Source organism: Eumetopias jubatus, unplaced genomic scaffold (genome assembly GCF_037043125.1).
Source record: "Eumetopias jubatus isolate StellerSeaLion01/CBP00866 unplaced genomic scaffold, mEumJub1_p1.0 scaffold_2, whole genome shotgun sequence".
NCBI lineage: Eukaryota > Metazoa > Chordata > Mammalia > Carnivora > Otariidae > Eumetopias > Eumetopias jubatus.
The window spans coordinates 62,987,949-63,007,310 of record NW_028274808.1 but is presented as its reverse complement, the minus strand read 5'-3'; the positions used below and the strand labels follow the sequence as shown (position 1 = coordinate 63,007,310).

The 19,362-nt window shown below is 39.6% G+C and overlaps 1 pseudogene; it reads left to right on the top strand.

The window, feature by feature from the left end:
- Window positions 1-18,808, top strand: part of LOC114210109 (uncharacterized) — a 79,707-nt pseudogene extending 60,899 nt beyond the window's left edge.
- Window positions 18,809-19,362: the final 554 nt, after the last annotated feature.

Here is a 19,362-nt window from a genome sequence, read left to right as displayed (position 1 = left end):
CATAGTGTAATGTCATATTATTGCTGATTTCAAAATATCAAATAATTACAAAATGCTATCATTGTTGAAGTGGTCAGTAAATAAATCTATTTTTTATACTAGGGAAATGATGCCTTATTTTGGTCTTCTGAGGACTACCAAAGGAAGGAGAAAGAGTAGAGCTTCTTTGTTTTGGGGTTTTCTACAATTTTATATTATTTTTTAAAAGAGAAGAGTAATGCAAGTGTCCCCTTATATGCTAAGATATATTCCACTATAAAGCTTTAGAGAGAAACAAACAAACAAACAAAAAACCCTGGTTCCCTGTTGTGCTCATTGAAGGAAAAACTCAGAAAATATCAGCAGCAACATGTTCTCTTATCAGCTTTCCCTCATCCTCACCATTGATCTCCATTCTTATGCTTTCCAGACAGCTTGGGAAGAAAAGCTAGGTTAAAATGTCCAATTTTCTGTTGAGATGGCAAAGCTCTTCTGTGAAAAACTGAAGTTTTACCATCTGAGAAAGGAATCTTACCAACAGCATGTTAGTCTCTCAAAATAAATTCTCATGTTGACACTTGTCAATTATCCATATGGCAGTTATTTGAAATATTTTTTTTCATCCTAGCGTGACACCTTTTCTATAATAATGTCTTTCACATTTCTAGACTCTTATCATCCCAGCTTTGTTTATGTGGGTTTACATTTATCTCCTTTCTGTTCCAGAAAACCTTTCACATAACTATTATGGACACTGAAAATAAAACAAGATAAAATGAAAAGCACTTTATACAAATGAAGAAAATGGACTCAAAGAAAATGAGAACAGGACAAAATGAAGATGTCAGGAAGATGTGACTGAGTAAATTCTTTAAGGTTTTTTTTCACCACTTCAGTAGGGCCATGAGTTTGGCTGTGCAGTTTTCAGTAGGTAATGTAAGGATAAGAATGATCATTTGCTTAGAAGAAGCTCAATTAGTCTTGATGCTAACACCAGCAGTGATACCTCCCATGAGTCTTTATAAAGAAGAAATGGCAATCAATGAGTAATATTCTTGCAGCCTCCTTACCTATTATGGGACAGAGTATAGTTATGGGCTGTCTAGTTAGACCTAGAGTTGAATCCAGGCTCTGTACTTTAAGGATAGCCATATGGCCTTAGGAAACTTATTTAACTTATTAGAGTTCCACATTTAGCATTTGTCAAGTATGTCCATCTCACAGGCTGAGGTGAGGAATAAACAAGACAGTGCAACATAAAATGTCCAGCATAACAACTGGGCACGTGAAAAGTGCTCAATAAATTTTAGATCTTCTTAATCTGTAGTGACTTGGGAATGCAAAGGCACTTCAATGTTAGCTCAAAGAACTATGGTTACAAAGGTAATTTGATGTAAGAATAAATGAAGCATTGCAGTCTTGAGTGCATGTTTTTAAACATGTATACACACAATTTTGATTTTTATCTTTTTCTTGGCTCCTTTCTATACAGTAATTTTAGTCTAAGCATCTGGCATATGTTGAAGCAAGTTAAGCATTTTGTTTTACAAACTCCCAGGTTGGTTATGAGAATGAAAATTTACAAAATAGCTGGCTCTGTCAAGTGCTGAGAATGGACTCAAGGAGTTCCTGAAGTCAGCAAAGATGTGGATCAGGAGATAATTCAGACCAGCTAAGTAGACAATAAATGAATCCTTTTATTGTTTTTTTTTCCCCTTTCTACAAATCATTTCCTCATTTTAAGTAAAGAAGGAAATAGAAGGCTGAGAACTTTGGCTGGAAATGGCTTTTTCAAAGCATTTCTCACAAGTGAGAAAAGGAACTGGGGGTTGCCAGCTTCTGTAGGAAGAGCTATGTATCCACTACCAAACAGAGATGAAAGAGCCACATTTTCCTAAGTATTTTTCTGTGATTGGAGTTACAAAGAGTGATGAATTTAAAAGGTCAGCAGTTGATGCTTGTTTTTAGTGTCATTCTGGCTGGGAAACTGTATGTTCAGAGAATGGAACTCTGACAAGTGAATTCTAAGTCTTCCAGAGAAATAGCTTAAATCAGAGCAAAAAAATTGGATGGATGGAAGAGATGATGGATCTGTTAGGTTTACTGAACAATCCAGTTTGGTACATCAAAATCTGCTAACCCATCAGCTAATCTCTTAAATAGATTTTAATTTCTGAAACAGTATAACAGGAGTAATTGCCTTAATTTTCTTTCTTTTCTCAGAGCAAGAAATAACATAAAAACTATTCCATGTATTTCTCCTCCCTTTATTTTGCTCATGTCAGACGTACTATTTGATATGCTGTATGTTATTTACTTTAGTCATATCCTTAGATCTTCTTTTAACAGTTTTAAGAGCTTTTTGCTCTCAAAGGATCCTACCACTTTTTCTTTTTTCTTATCTGAAGAAGAGAACATGACACAACGAAGAGACCACTGTCTTCAGTTAGGAGAACTTAAATCCTTATTGTAGCTGTATAAGTAGCTAATAATATGATATTGTTCAGTAATGTATCTTCAATTGTTTCATATTTCCTCTTCTTGACAAACTTAGTGATTATACTTTTTAAGCTTTTTTTAAATCAGTAGAAACATTTCTTGAGGTAAAAAAATTTTTCATCAACCCAGTATGGAAATTAGGTGAAAGCTGAATCCTCTTATTGAAATGAGATGTCTTCTTGTTCTGCCAGTCTCTCTCCTTCCTCTTGCCTTTTGATGCATTCTCTAAGATATCTGCAATGAACCTCTAGGGCAGTGTTTCTCAAAGCACAGTCCACGGAACACTGATGGTCCCTGATGGTCTATGGAGGATTCATAGGACTTTAGGCAATTTAGGACAAGAACATGAAATATTTGCTCATATACATTTCATAAACAATAGTAATGATTTTCATAACAAAAATACCTTTATGTTCTGAATAATCATTATGTTTTCAAGGATTGTATATGTGCCACAAGCTCTGAATTAGTTTATTTAAGTAACTTATATTCACAGCATTTGTGTATTATTTTTTGCTCATTAGTAATCCTATTTTTTTTTTTGTCGAGACCATAGTGCTGAGTATATCCTGAATTCACAAAATGGACCAGCAATTAAAATATACTTTGCTGTAGTATTAAATTAATGACAAAATAATAGTACAATTGCTGCAAATAAAAATATCTTATAATCATTAAGTATGAAGAAAACTACAGTTTCATTATGGAATGTGACTTTTTGCTCCTGGGACAAGTGAAATTACAATTATGATGATTTATAAGAATAGCCAAAGAACAAAACTAACTAGGAGACATGTTCATGAATATTTGAAAATCAGACTTCATTAGATCAATGGGCCTTTTGACCCTGGCCTCTAGTGTGTTGTCTGTTATAGAACTTCTTCAAATAGTAGAAGGAACCCACAGAGTTTTATATTGTTTTCAAAATTATGCAGCAAAATCTCTGACAAGTGAATTATTTCTATAAAAAAGAAAAAAATACAAAAATAAATGCACTGTCACTAAAATGAAGAATAGGCTAAAAATAGAATTAAATTTTTAGTTCATATATTTAAAACATGTATAAGATATTTTTTAGCTGAAAAGTTTGTGAAATCATTCTCAGACTTAGTATCATACTTGGAGACAAATCATAATAAACATTTCACAATACTATTTTATCACATAATGTCAGTGGCATACTCTGAAAGAGATATTAATGCTACATATCTATAAGAGCAGGAATTTGCTTTAAATTGGATACCATAATTAATATGCAGATTATGAATCAGTTTTGAGTATAGGCATACTTTGTTTTTTTTTTAAATATTTTGCTAATTTTTAGGGTAACATAATTTTGTAAAGAACCTAATTTTTTTTTTAGATTTTATTTATTTATTTTGAGAGAGAGAATGAGAGGGAGAGAGTACATGAGGGGGGGAGGGTCAGAGGGAGAAGCAGACTCCCTGCTGAGCAGGGAGCCCAGTGCGGGACTCGATCCTGGAACTCCAGGATTATGAGCTGAGCTGAAGGCAGTTGCTTAACCAACTGAGCCACCCAGGTGCCCCAAGTACAGGCATACTTTGGACATATTGCAGGTTTGGTTCCAGATCACCACAATAAAGTAGATATCATAATAAAGCAAGTCAAATACATTTTTTGCTTTCCAATGTATATAAAAGTTATTTTTATACCATACTATAATCTATCAAGTGTGCAATAACATTGTGTCTAACAAAAATGTACATACCTTAACTAACAAATACTTCACTGCTAAAAAAAGTGCTAACATCATCTGAGCTATCAGCGAGTTGTAATCTCTTTGCTAGTAGAGGGTGTTGCCTTGGTATTAATGGCTGCTGACTCATCAGGGTGGTGGTTGCTGAAGGTTAGGGTGGCTGTGGCAACTTCTTCAAATAAGACAGTTATGAAGTTTTTGCATTGATTGGCTTTTCCTTTCTCTGTAGCCTGTGATGCTCTTTGATAGCATTTTGCCCACAGTAGATCTTCCTTCCAAATTGGAGTCAATCTTCTCAAACCCTGCTGCTGCTTTATCAACTAGGCTTATATAATATCTGAATCCTTTAATGTCATTTCAACAATCTTCAAAACATCTTCACCAGGAGTAGATTCCATCTCAAGAAGCTACTTTTTGTTGCTCATCCATAAGAGGCAACTCTCCATCAGTTCAAGTTTGATCATGAGATAGTAGCAATTTAGTCACATGTTCAGGCTCTGCTTCTAATTCTACTTCTCTTACTATGTCCACCACATCTGTAGTTACTTCCTCCACTGAATTCTTAAACCCCTCAAAGTCATCCATAAGGATTGGAATCAACTTCTTTCAAACTCCTGTTAATGTTGATATTTTGACCTCTTTCCTGAATCACAAATATTCTAAATGACATCTGGAATGGTGCATTCTTTCCAGAAGGTTGTCAGTGGACTTTGCCCAGATCCATCAGAGGAATTATTATCTATGGCAGCTATAGCCTTACAAAGCATATTTCTTAAATAATAAGGCTTGAAAGTCAAAATGACTCCTTGATCCATGGACTGTGGAATGGATGCTGTGTGAGCAGGCATGAAAACATTAATCTCATTGTCCATCTCCATCAGAGTTCTTGAGTGACCAGGTGCATTGTCAATGAGCAGTTATATTTTGAAAAGAATCTTTTTTTTCCTGAAAAGTAGTTCTCAACAGTGGCCTTAAAATACCCAGTAAATATGTTGTAAACAGATATGCTATCATCCAGGCTTTGCTGTTCCATTTATAGAGCACAAGTGGAATAGATTCATCTTAATTCTTAAAGGCCCCAGGATTTTCACACTGGCAAATGAGCATTGTCTTCAATTTAAAGTCACCAGCTGCATTATCTTCTAAGAAGAGAGTCAACCTGTCCTTTGAAGCTTCAAAGCTAGACATTGACTTCTCCTTTCTAGTACAAGATGGCATCTTCTTCAAATAGAAGTCTGTTTGTGTGCATTGAAAATGTTTAGTGTAGTCGCCTTCATTAATTATCTGAGCTAGATCTTCTGGAGAACTTGCTGCAGCTTCCACGTCAGCACTTGCTACTTCACCCTGAACTTTGAGTTAACTTCTTTCCTTAAATCTCATGAACCAACCTCTGCTTCCAACTTTTCTTCTTGCAGCTTCCTTGCCTGTCTCAACTTTCACAGAATTGACGAGAGTTAGGGCCTTGCTCTGGATCAGGCTGTGGCTTAAGGGAATGTTGTTGTTGCTTTGCTTTGATCTTCCATCCAGACCACTGAAACTTTCTCCATATCAGCAATAAAGCTGTTTCACTTTCTTATCATTTGTGTGTTCACTGGAGTTGAAGTTTTAATTTCCTTCAAGAATTTTTTCTTCGCATTCACAACTTGGCCAACTGGTGTAAGAGCCCTAGGTTTCAGCCTATCTTGGTTTTTGACATATCTCCCTCCCTAAGCTGAATCACTTTTAGCTTTTGGTTTAAAGTGAGAGACATATGACTCTTCCTTTTACTTGAACACATAGAAGCCATTGTACGGTTATTAATTGACCTACTATCAACCTTGTTGTGTCCTATGGAATAGGGAGGCTCAAGGAGAATGAGAGATAATGGGGGAAAGGCTGGTCAGTGGATCAGTCAGAGCATACTCACATTTATTAAGTTTGTTACCTTATATGGTCAGAGTTTGTGGAACCCCAAAACAATGATAATAATAACATCAAAGATTGTAGATCACTTTAACAAATATAATATAATAATAATAGTGAAAAAATTTGAAATATTGTGAAAATTACCAAAATGTGACACAGATACATGAAATGAGCATATATTGTTGGAAAAATGGCATTGATAGACCTGCTTGATGCAGGATTGCTACAAACCTTCAATCTGTAAAAAAAAAAAAAATGTAGTATCTGTGAGGTGCGATACAGTGAAGCACAATAAAATGAGGTATTGTATATATGTAGCATGTATATGAGGGAGAAATGTTTGATAATTTTTTTATCATTAAAACCTCTTTGTGTTGGTTAATTTTATGTGTCAACTTGATTAGACCATGAAGTGCCCAGATATATGGTCATACATTATTGTGGGTACATCTATGAGAGTGTTTTTGAATGTTAACATTTAAGTCGACAAAGTAAGTGAATTGCCTTTCCTGATGTGGGTGGACCACATCTTATCAGTGGAAGACCCAAATAGAAAAAAAAGCTGACCCTTCTCTAAGTGAGAGAATTTGTTCTGCCTGACTGCCTCTGAACTGGGATATCAGCTTTTTCCAGCCTGTAGACTCAGATTGAAACATCAACTCTTCCTGCATAAGAAGCCTGCCAGCCTTCAGACTGGAACTATATCACTGGCTTTCCTCTGGTCTCCTGCTTGCCGACTCACCCTACAGGTCTTGGGACTTATGCCAGTTTCCATAATTATGTGAGCCAATTCCTTATAATAAATCTCCTTCTCTCCCTTTCTAAGATAGATATATCTAATATATATATGGTATGTAAAATTAGTTCTGTTTCCATGAAGAACCCTGACTAATACAGTTTTTGGTACCAAGAATGATTCTAGAGCAACAGAACTTTAAGGATGAGTTTTCTGGGATTTCTGGGATTGGCTCTCTAATATGATTAGATTTAAAGATGCCAATGACTCTATTTCTAGTAGTAAAGAGATCACTAATAATCTATGGCATGATCTGGCAATAGAGATATGCAAAATATTACCATTTGATACAGTACTCAATCACTTATAAGAAGCAAGTATCTGGGTGACAATGTGTATAATATCGTTAGATGTTTTTATCAAACAAATGAATATAATCAGGTTGGCTGATTGCTCCTAATGTCTCTGGACAAAATGGTGAAAGAAAAGGATGAACTCAGAGATACAAATTCCCAGCTCAGGTGCAAAACTGACCTGAAAGTTCCCATGTATTCCTGAAAGGAGACCCTTATCTCCTATAGCTGCAGGGTGAGGTTGATGAATCTAACCCAGAATCTCATCCTGCAACTGGCTGAACTGCAATCTAAGTTGAACTCCCAGCTTTGCAGTATGTTTACTTGTAAAGTAAGAGTACTGATGGAAAAAGAATGGGATCCCAAAAGTTGGAATGGGAACATGTGGGAAGACGCCGATGAAACTGGGGATATTGAACCCCTAAAATCTGATGAGTCTTCTTTGCTAGTTGAAGAGGCTTGCCCACCCTGACTGAAGAGATTAACTCTGCCTCACCTGAAGAAACTGTAGTGGCTTTTCCCTAAGGTAGTTGCCCTGCAAAACAATGCTGATTCTCCTCAGGACCCACCTCCCGCAGCCATCTTTGCTTCTAGACCCATAACTAGACTCCAGTCCCAGCAAGGACCTTAAAGGTGAGGTACACAGTGATTCACACAGAGGTGTACTACACTTTAAATGAACTGCTTGAACTTTCTTTTTCTACAGACAGAAATCTGGGGGAATGGATACTAAGGGTTTGGGATAATGGTAAAAGAACTGTTAAGTGGAATCAGGCTGAATTTTTTTGACAGGGCCTTAATAAGCAGACATTATGCATTTAATATTGTAGTTCAGGGAGTTCAAATGCGTCAGACAGTTTGTTGCTGAAACACGGACCAAATGGTAGACCACAGTGAGTGAGTAAGAAAGGCCCTGCTTGCCTTTGTTTAAGGTAGAGGGTTCAAAGGCTTAGGGAGATTAGAATATTAGAATGGATTTGTCATTTAAGACCCACTCACCCACTCTGGGTTGGTCCAGAAGTCATACCTTTCACCACTACTCTGAGACATAAATTTGTGAGGGGAGCCCCAGCATCCTTGAAGAGCTCTGTGACCACTCTTCTCTGTAGGATAGACCTCATGGTGGGAACTGAGGTTACTGGATTGGGAAACCTAAATGCATGGCAGTAATTGGATCCCTGTGTGGTAGGGGTCAAGTTGCAGCACTTAACTACCAAAGGCTAGGAGGTTATGGTTAGTGTAATGGATAGCAGAATGAAAGCTATCAGAATAGTCTGATTCACACAGATCTATCTATGGTGTTGGCTAGTTGATCAGGGTGTTCCTAGAAGTGAAATAGATAGGAAGCCTACTAAATTCTTACCTGATATATATAGGCAGAAAAGTTCTAGTTTAAGTGAACAAAGGTCTAAACTGACTCATAAAAACAGGGTATGGCCCCTTCAATAAATTCCCAGACTTGAGCCAGGCCTCAAACCCCTTGAATGAAGAGAAGACCAAGTCCCCTTGAGGAAGGATTCTGGAACACTGCCAAAAATTTATGCTGTTAATCTTTCTCCAGCCTTCCCCCAAAGGGACCTACGGTTTTTTTTTTTTTTTTCAAGGTAACTGTATACTGAGGAAAAAGAAATAATCAGACATTTCAGGAACTACTAGATACTAATTCTGATTTGATTCCAAGAGACCCAAAACATCACTGTGGTCTACTAGTAGGGGCTTTTGGAGGTCAGGTGATGAATGGACTTTTAGCTCCTATCCATCTCACAGTGGGTCCAGCGGGTCCCCAAACTCATCCTGTGGTTATTTCTCCTGTTCCACAATGCATCATTGGAATAGACAGATTTAGGTGACACAATCCCCACATTGGTTTTCTGACCTGTGGAGTAAAGGCTACTCTGGTGGGAAAGAGCAAGTGGAATCCATTAGAACTGTCTCTATCAAGGAAAATAGTAAATCAAAAGCAATACTGCATCCCTGGAGGGATTGCAGAGATTAGTGCTATAATCAGGGACTTGAAAGATGCAGGAGTGGTGATTTCTACCACATCCCCATTCAATTTGCCTATTTGGTCTGTGAGGAGACAAATGAATCTTGGAGAATGACGGTGGATTTTCATAAGCTTAACCAGATGGTGACTCCAATTGCAGCTGCTGTACCAGATGTAGCTTCATTGCTTGAGCAAATTAACACATCTCCTGGTACTGGAATTACAACTGTTGACCTGGTAAGTTCTTTCTCCATATCTGTCCATAAGGCCCACCAGAAGTAGTTTGCTTTCAGCTGTCAAGGGCAACACTACACCTTCACTTTCCTATATTAGGGATATATCAACTTTCTAGCCCTACATAATGTTAGTTTATGTAGGGCATTTAGTTCACAAGGATCGGGATTGCCTTTCTCTTCCACAAGATATGATATTGTTTTATTACACTAATGACATCACGTTGTTTGGACCCAGTAAGTAAGAAGTAGCAACTACTCTAGACTTATTGGTAAGATATTTGTGTGTCAGTCTTGGGAAATAAATCCCACAAAAATGCAGGGATCCCCTACCTCAGTGAAATTTCTAGGGAGCCGGTGGTATGAGGCATGTTGAGATATCCCTTTTAAGTTCAAGAGTAAGTTGTTGCTTCTGGCCCCTTCTGCAACAAGAAAAGATACAATGCCTAGTGGCCTCTTTGGGTTTTGGAAGGAACATAGTACTCATTTGGGTCCGTTATTGTGGCTCATTTATCTAGTGATCCAAAAAGGTGCTAGTTTTGAGTGAAGTGCAGAACAAGAGAAGGCTCTGCAACAGATCCAGGCTAGTGTACAAGCTGCTTTGCTACCTTAGCCATTGGATCCAGTAGATCCAATGGTGTTTGAAGTGTCAATGGCAGGCGGGGATGCTGTTTGGAGCCCCAGAGGTGAATTACTGCATAAGCCTTTAGGATTTTGGAGCAAAGCTCTGTCATCCTTCATAGATAATTACTCTTCTTTTGAGAAACAGCTTTTGGACTGCTCTTCAGACTTAGTAGAGATTGAATGCTTTACTGTGGGTGACCAAGTTACCATGTGACCTGTCCACCATGAACTGGGTGTAATGATCCACCAGGCCATAAAGTTGTGTGACAGCAGCACTCCATCGTCTAATAGAAGTGATACAAACATGATTAGGTTTGAGCAGACCCTGAAGACACAACTAAGTTACACAAAGAGGTGGCTCAAATGTCCATGGTCCCCACTTTCTCTCTCCTAAGACTGCACCTATGGCCTCATGGGGATTTCCCTGTGATCAGCTGAAGAGGAAGAGAGGACTTAGGCCTAGTTTATAGATGGTTCAGTATGATATGCAGGCACCACCTGAAAGTGGACAGTTGCAGTATTACTGTTCCTTTCTGGGACATCCCTGAGGGACAGCAATGAAGGGAAATCCTCCCAGTGGGCAGAACTCCAAGTAGTGTACCCTGGCTGTTCACTTTACTTGAAAAGAGAAATGGTTGGACATATGATTATATACAAATTCATGGGCTGTTGTCAATGGTTCAGTTGGATGCTCAGAGACTTGGAAGGAACATGATTAAAAAATTAGTCACCAGGAGGGGGCGGAGCAAGTTGGCGGAGGAGTAGGAGACCTGGACTTCGTCTGGTCTCAGGAATTCAGCTGAATAGGGATCAAACCATTCTCAACACCTACGAACTCAACAGGAGATTGAAGAGAATAGCAACAACTCTCTGAACAGAAAAGCGACCACTTACTGGAAGATAGGACGTGTGGAGAAGTGAATCTGAGGCGATATTAGGGAGGATAGACGGCGGGGGAGGGGGGAGGGGGGAGGGGCCCTCCGAGGGGCCCTCCCTCAGCCGCTTCTGGCAAGTGATAGAGCCGCGGAGCACAAAATGGGACCTTTTAGAAGCTGGCTCCGCTGAGGGACGTCGCTCCAGTGGCTAAGCGGGTGGTGGAACCCTCGCGGGACAGTGTGGTCTCAAGACCCTCGGGGTCACAGAAAGACCAGGGGTGCCTGAGTGCAACAGAGCTCCCAGGTATCAGAGCGGGGAAGCCGGCTGCAGAGACGGAGCCGAGGCGCGGGCTCTCAGCTCGGGGTTACTATAAACCATGACCCACGCTATAGTCGGGCCACTGCTTCTCCAGCAGGGACCCAACAAGCAGCAGAGCCGGGGAGACTCCCCTTCCTCCCCAGGGAGGAGCGGTGCAAGAGTGCACTGCAGGGATCTGCTGGGTTTGGAGACTCCACACGGGGTCCGGTGCCAGAGATAGAAATGCTCGGTCACAGGCCGGGTGAGCACGGAGTGTGGCCGGAGACCAGGGAGACGGGAGTGACTGCTTTTCTCTGGGGGCACACTGAGGAGCGGGGCCCTGAGTTCCCAGCTCCTCTGGGTGGAGACTGGGAGGCCACCATTTTCACCCTGGTCCTCCAAAGCTCTACCGAGAGCTTGCAGGGAACAAAAGCTCCTGAGAGCAAACCCGAGCAGATTCCTTAGCCCGGACCGACAAGGGCGGGGCAATTCGCCTCCAGCAAAGACATTTGGGAACCATGGCAACAGGCCCCTCCCCCAGAAGATCAGCACGAACAGCCAGCAAGCCAAGACCAAGTTTACCGATCAAGGAGAACGGGAGAACTCCAGCTCTAGGGGAATACTGCACATAGAATTCATGGCTTTTTTTTTACCATGATTCATTAGCTTTTCAAAGTTAATTTTTTTAACTGTTTTTTTTTTTAATTTTTCTTTTTCCCTTTTTCAACTAACATCTTATCAATCCCTTTTTTAAAAAAAAAACATTTTTTATTTTTCATTTTTAGAGTCATATTTTATCCCTTCATAGTAGTTACCCTTATTTTTGGCATATATATATATAAGTTGTTCTCTCTTCAAAATTTTGAGATACAGTTTCTTCTAACAGATCAAAATATACCCTAAATCACTAGTGTATGGCTTTGTTCTAGTCTCCTGCCTGATCACATTCTCTCCCTTTTTTTTTTAAATCTTCTTTCTTTTTTCAAACAATTTCTTATCTTATCAATTCCTTTTATAAAATCTTTTATAATTTTCATCTTTACAGTCATCTTCCATCCCTTCATTGTATCAACCCTTATTTTGTACATATATGTCTTTCTTCCTTTAAAACTTTAGGAGGCACTTTTTTCTAGCAGACCAAAATATGCCCCAAATATAGTGTGTGGCACTGATCTATGCACTAGCCTGATCATATTTGATCATATTCTGTTTTTTTTTGTATTGTTCTGTTTTTGTTTTTATCTTTTTCATTTCTTTTTTTTTTCCCTCTCTTTTCCTTTCTTTTCCCCTGGTTTCAGGTCTTTTCTGATTTGTATAGACTATATTTGCTGGGGACATTGTTAACCTGTGAGCATTTTGTTCTCTCATTCATCTACTCTCCTCTGGACAAAATGACAAGACGAAAAAAATCACCTCAGCAAAAAGAACAAGGGGTAGTACCGTCAGCCAGGGACCTACTCAATACAGACATTAGTACGATGTCGGACCTAGAGTTCAGAATCATGACTTTAAAGATACTAGTTGGGCTTAAAAAAAGCATGGAAGTTATTAGAGAAACTCTTTCTGGAGAAATAAAAGAACTAAAATCTTAACCAAGTCGAAATTAAAAAGGCTATTAATGAGGTGCAATCAAAAATAGGGGCACTAACTGCTAGGATAAATGAGGCAGAAGGGAGAATCAGCAATATAGAAGACCAAATGATGGAAAATAAAGATGCTGAGAAAAAGAGAGAGAAACAACTACAGGATCACGAGGGTAGAATTCGAGAGATAAGCAATACGATAAGATGAAACAACACTAGAATAATTGGGATCCCAGAAGAAGAAGAAAGAGAGACGGGGCAGAAGGTATATTGGAGCAAATAATAGCAGAGAACTTCCCTAATGTGAGGAAGGAAACAGGCATCAAAATCCAGGAGGCACAGAGAACCCCTCTCAAAATCAATAAAAATAGGTCAACACCCTGACATCTAATAGTAAAACTTACAAGTCTCAGAGACAAAGAGAAAATCCTGAAAGCAGCTCGGGAGAAGAGATATGTAACCTACAATGGTAGAAATATTAGATTGGCAACAGACCTATCCACAGAGACCTGGCAGGCCAGAAAGGACTGGCATGATATCTTCAGAGCACTAAACGAGAAAAATATGCAGTCAAGAATACTGTATCCAGCCAGGCTGTCATTGAAAATAGAAGGAGAGATAAAGAGCTTCCAGGACAAATAAAAACTAAAGGAATTTGCAAACACAAAACCAGCCCTCCAAGAAATATTGAAAGGGGTCCTCTAAGCAAAGAGAGAGCCTAAAAGCAGCATAGATCAGAAAGGAACACAGACAATATACAGTAACAGTCACCTTACAGGCAATACAATGGCACTAAATTCATACCTTTCAATAGTTACCCTGAATATAAATGGGCTCAATGCCCTAATCAAAAGACACAGGCTATCAGATTGGATTAAAAAACAAGACCCATCAATATGCTGTCTGCAAGAGACTCATTTTAGACTCAAAGACACACCCAGATTGAAAGTGAGGGGGTAGAAAACAATTTACCATGCTAATGGACACCAAAAGAAAGCTGGGGTGGCAATCCTTATATCAGACAAATTAGATTTTAAAACAAAGACTGTAATAAGAGATGAAGAAGGACACTATATCCTACTTAAAGAGTCTATCCAACAAGAAGATCTAACAATTGTAAATATCTATGCCCCGAACATGGGAGCAGCCAATTAGATAAGGCAATTAATAACAAAAGCGAAGAAACACATTGATAACAATACAATAATAGTGGGGGACTTTAACACCGCCCTGACTGAAATGGACAGATCATCTAAGCAAAAGATCAACAAGGAAATAAAGACTTTAAGTGAAACACTGGACCAAATGGACTTCACAGACATATTCAGAACATTCCATCCCAAAGCAAAGGAATACACATTCTTCTCTAGTGCCCATGGAACATTCTCCAGAATAGATCACATCCTAGGTCACAAATCAGGTCTCAACCGGTACCAAAAGATTGGGATCATTTGCTGCATATTTTCAGACCACAATGCTTTGAAACTAGAACTCAATCACAAGAGGAAAGTCGGAAAGAACTCAAATACATGGAGGCTAAAGAGCATCCTACTAAAGAACGAATGGGTCAACCAGGAAATTAAAGAAGAATTAAAAAAATTCATGGAAACCAATGAAAATGAAAACACAACTGTTCAAAATCTTTGGGATACAGCAAAGGCAGTCCTGAGAGGAAAGTATATAGCAATACAAGCCTTTCTCAAGAAACAAGAAAGGTCTCAAATACACAACCTAACCCTACACCTAAAGGAGCTGGAGAAAGAACAGCAAATAAAGCCTAAACCCAGCAGGAGAAGAGAAATCATAAAGATAAGAGCAGAAATCAATGAAATAGAAAGCAAAAGAACAGTAGAACAGATCAACGAAATTAGGAGATGGTTCTTTGAAAGAATTAACAAGATTGATAAACCCCTGGCCAAACTTAACAAAAAGAAAAGAGAAATGACCCAAATCAACAAAATCATGAATGAAAGAGGAGAGATCACAACCAACACCAAAGAAATACAAACAATTCTAAGAACATATTATGAGCAACTCTATGCCAGCAAATTAGATAACCTGGAAGAAATGGGTGCATTCCTAGAGATGTATCAACTACCAAAATTGAACCAGGAAGAAGTAGAAAACCTGAACAGACCTATAAACACTAAGGAAATTGAAGCAGTCATCAAAAATCTCCCAACAAACAAAAGCCCAGGACCAGATGGCTTCCCAGGGGAATTCTATCAGACATTTCAAGAAGAATTAAGACCTATTCTCTTGAAACTGTTCCAAAAAATAGAAATGGAAGGAAAACTTCCAAACTCATTTTAGGAGGCCCCCATTACCTTGATCCCCAAACCAGACAAAGACCCCATCAAAAAGGAGAATTACAGACCAAATTCCTGGATGAACATGGATGCAAAAATTCTCACCAAAATACTAGCCAATAGGATCCAACAGTACGTTAAAAGGATTATTCACCACGACCAAGTGGGATTTATCCCTGGGCTGCAAGGCTGGTTCAACATCCGCAAATCAATCAACGTGATACGATACATTAACAAAAGAAAGAACAAGAATCATATGATCCTCTCAATAGATGCAGAAAAAGCAATTGACAAAGTACAGCATCCTTTCTTGATCAAAACTCTTCAGAGTATAGGGATAGAGGGTACATACGTCAATATCATAAAAGCCGTCTATGAAAAACCTACAGCGAATATCATTCTCAATGGGGAAAAGCTGAGAGCTTTTCCCCTAAGGTCAGGAACGCGGCAGGGATGTCCACTGTCACCACTGCTATTCAACATAGTATTAGAAGTCCTAGCCACAGCAATCAGACAACTAAAAGAAATCAAAGGCATCCAAATCGGCAAAGAGGAAGTCAAACTCTCACTCTTTGCAGATGATATGTTGCTGTATGTGGAAAACCCAAAAGACTCCTCCCCAAAACTGCTAGAACTCATACAGGAATTCAGTCAAGTAGCAGGATATAAAATCAGTGCACAGAAATCAGTGGCATTCCTATACACCAACAACAAGACAGAAGAGAGACAAATCAAGGAGTCGATCCCATTTACAATTGCACCCAAAAGCATAAGATACCTAGGAATAAATTTAACCAAAGAGGCAAAGGATCTGTACTCAGAAAACTATAAAATACTCAAGAAGGAAATTGAAGAAGACACAAAGAAATGGAAAAACGTTCCATGCTCATGGATTGGAAGAACAAACATTGTGAAGATGTCAATGCTACCTAGAGCAATCTACACATTCAATGCAATCGCCATCAAAACACCATCCACTTTTTTCAAAGAAATGGAACAAATAATCCTAAAATTTGTATGGAACCAGAAGAGACCCCGAATAGCCAGCGGAATCTTGAAAAAGAAAAGCAAAGCTGGCGGCATCACAATTCCGGACTTCCAGCTCTATTACAAAGCTGTCATCATCAAGACAGTATGGTACTGGCACAAAAACAGACACATAGATCAATGGAACAGAATAAAGAGCCCAGAAATGGACCCTCAACTCTATGGTCAACTCATCTTTGACAGAGCAGGAAGGAATGTCCAATGGAAAAACGACAGTCTCTTCAACAAATGGTGTTGGGAAAATTGGACAGCCACATGCAGAAGAATGAAACTGGACCATTTCCTTACACCACACACAAAGATAGACTCCAAATGTTTGAAAGACCTCAATGTGAGACAGTGGTCCATCAAAATCCTAAAGGAGAACACAGGCAGCAACCTCTTCGACCTCAGCCGCAGCAACTTCTTCCTAGAACCATCGCCAAAGGCAAGGGAAGCAAGGGCAAAAATGAACTATTGGGACTTCATCAAGATAAAAAGCTTTTGCACAGCAAAAGAAACAGTCCACAAAACCAAAAGACAACCGACCGAATGGGAGAAAATATTTGCAAATGACATATCAGATAAAGGGCTAGTATCCAAAATCTATAAAGAACTTATCAAACTCAACACCCAAAGAACAAATAATCCAATCAAGAAATGGGCAGAAGACATGAACAGACATTTTTCCAAAGAAGACATCCAGATGGCCAACAGACACATGAAAAAGTGCTCAACATCGCTTGGCATCAGGGAAATCCAAATCAAAACCTCAACGAGATACCACCTCACACCAGTCAGAATGGCTAAAATTAACAAGTCAGGAAACGACAGATGTTGGCGGGGATGCGGAGAAAGGGGAACCCTCCTACACTGTTGGTGGGAATGCAAGCTGGTGCAACCCCTCTGGAAAACAGTATGGAGGTTCCTCAAACAGTTGAAAATAGAGCTACCCTACGACCCAGCAATTGCACTACTGGGTATTTACCACAAAGATACAAAGGTAGGGATCCGAAGGGGTACGTGCACCCCGATATTTATAGCGGCAATGTCCACAATAGCCAAACTGTGGAAAGAGCCAAGATGTCCATCGACAGATGAATGGATAAAGAAGAAGTGGTATATATACACAATGGAATATTATGCAGCCCTCAAAAGGAATGAGATCTTGCCATTTGCAATGACGTGGATGGAACTGGAGGGTGTTATGCTGAGCGAAATAAGTCAATCAGAGAAAGACATGTATCATATGACCTCACTGATATGAGGACTTCTTAATCTCAGGAAACAAACTGAGGGTTGCTGGAGTGGTGGGGGGTGGGAGGGATGGGGTGGCTGGGTGATAGACATTGGGGAGGGTATGTGCTATGGTGAGCGCTGTGAATTGTGCAAGACTGTTGAATCACAGATCTGTACTTCTGAAACAAATAATGCAACATATGTTAAGGAAAAAGAAAAAGAAGAAGATAGCAGGAGGGGAAGAATGAAGGGGAGTAAGTCGGACGGGGAGACGAACCATGGGAGACGATGGTCTCTGAAAAACAAACTGAGGGTCCTAGATGGGAGCGGGGGCGGGGGGATGGGTTAGCCTGGTGATGGGTATTAAAGAGGGCACATTCTGCGTGGAGCACTGGGTATGATGCACAAACACTGAATCATGGAACAGTACATCAAGAACTAATGATGTAATGTATGGTGATTAACATAACAATAAAAAATTTAAAAAAATAGAAAATTAGTCACAAGGAAACTTGGTAAAGAGTGGACCGTCTTCTCAGAATGGTCACAAAATGTGAGGATATTTGTGTCCCATGTGAATGAGACCAAAGGGTGACCTCAAGACAGGAGGATTTTAATGACCAAATGGACAGGATGACCCATGCTATGGAGCCCACTCAGCCTCTTTCCCCAGTCATCCTTGTCATACCACAGTGGCAGGGATGGAGATGATGCATGGGTTAGCCACATGGACTTCCACTCACCCAGGCTGACCTGGTGACAGCCACTACTGAGTGCCCAATCTGACAACAGCTGAGATCAACCCCAAGTCCCCAGTATGGCATCATTCCTCAAGGTATTATCCAGTTACCTGTGGCAGGTTGATGATATTACTCTGCTTCCTTCATGAAAAGGGCAGCATTTTTTGTTAAACTGGAATAGACACTCTGGGTACAAATTTGCCTTCTCTGAATGCAGTGATTCTGCCAAAATTACCATTCATGGACTTGTAGAATGCCTTATCTACTGCCATCGTGTTCCACACAGCATTGCCTCTGATCACAGAAAATGAAGTGGACCTATGCTCCTAAAATTCACTGGTCTTATAGTAATTCCCACCATCCTCCGAGCAGCTGACTTGACAGAAGGTTGGAATAGCCATTGAGGGCTCAGCTCTGGTGCCAGCTTGAGGACAATGCCTTACAGGGCTGGGGCAAGGTTTTGCAGAAGGCTGCATGCTCTCTGAATCAGTGTCCAATATATGGTGCTGTTTCTCGATAGCCAGGAGTCATAGGTCCAGGAATCAACGGGTGGAAATGGGAGTGGCATCATTCATCATTCCTTCTAGTGATTCACGGCAAATTTTTCTTCCTGTTCACACGCCCTTATGCTCTGCTGGCCTAGAGGTCCGAGTTTCAGAGGGAAGAAAGCTTCTACCAGGAGACACAATGATTTCATTGAACTGAAAGTTAAGACTGAAGCCTGGCTATTTTGGGCTTCTCAGGCCTCTGAATTTAGGCAAAGCAGAGAGTTACTGGGCTGGCTGGAATGACTGGATCCTGGGCACCTTGAAGAAATTGGTGTATTATGCCCCAATGGGTGTAAGGGAGAGTATGTCTGGACTATAGATTTCTTAGGGCATTTATTGATGTTAGCGTGCCCTGTGAGTAAGGTCTATGAAAAACTAAAATACAGTCCAGGCAGGACTACTAATGACCCAGACCCTTCAGGAATGAAAGTCTGAGTTACCCCATCAGGTAAAGAACAATGACCAGCTGAGAGGCTTGATTAAAGCAAAAGAAATACAGAAGTAATGGGAAAAGGTAGTTCTAAATAGCAGTTATGACCATATGACCAGTTATAGAAATGAGGATTGTAATTGTCATGAATATTTTCTCCCTATTTTGTGAATATATTTGTATATATCCATATTACATATTTCAAATAATATATTTATATATATACACAAGAGAAATCACAACAAAATATTCACAACAATATATATAATGAATGTCTTTGT